At 34.1% G+C, this 675-nt stretch overlaps 1 non-coding gene across 1 annotated transcript; it reads right to left on the bottom strand.

Annotated features, from left to right (window-relative positions):
* Nucleotides 1–289: 289 nt before the first annotated feature.
* Nucleotides 290–344, bottom strand: LOC118938962. Its single transcript, XR_005036356.1, has one exon. It is a non-coding gene; the product is annotated as a U7 small nuclear RNA (small nuclear RNA).
* Between the last annotated feature and the right edge of the window lie 331 nt (nucleotides 345–675).

Genomic DNA, 675 nt, shown 5'->3' with positions numbered 1-675 from the left:
GAAAAACATAACTGGCACGTAGATTGTTAGAAATGGTAGGATAAATGGTAAATTGGCACTCCACTCAAAGGTTGCCGACCCCTGGTGTAAACAATGGTAGGACTACAATAGTATTCACTGTAGTATTTTTACAGACGGAAGTATTCATACTGTACTATGTACTGCAGTATATTGTAGTATTTACAGTTTATTTTAGTATAATTGTTGTAGTAAAAAATCAGAGTATATACTATAGTATTTACTGTAGTGTTTACTGAAGTGTTTCTATTTTACTATCATTGACATAAGTGGGGGCTTTCTCCTTGAGGAAACCTACTGAAGAAATACTAAAAGAGCAAATGTTGTATAACCTGTATGTAGGAGAGTTCAGAGATTCTGCTCTTTTCTACAACCATAGGACACACAGTATATGTTTTATACTTGGCATGTAGGTTTCTCACTTACAGGTGGCACAAATTGGGATATGGGGGAGGGGAATATTCAGGGTATGCAAAGTAAATACTGTTTACTATAGTTTGTTTATGTAGTATTCTTGCGGACTGTAGTGTTTTTGCAGACATTTCTGAAGGATTTATTACATTGCTTGGTGTGGATAATACTGTAGTATTTACTATAGTATTCTACAATATACTACAAAAGTATATACTAAGAACTACACATTATCGAGGGATACTA

Source organism: Oncorhynchus mykiss, chromosome 15 (assembly GCF_013265735.2).
Source record: "Oncorhynchus mykiss isolate Arlee chromosome 15, USDA_OmykA_1.1, whole genome shotgun sequence".
NCBI classification, from domain to species: Eukaryota; Metazoa; Chordata; class Actinopteri; order Salmoniformes; family Salmonidae; genus Oncorhynchus; species Oncorhynchus mykiss.
This window is presented reverse-complemented; position numbering and strand designations above follow the sequence as displayed.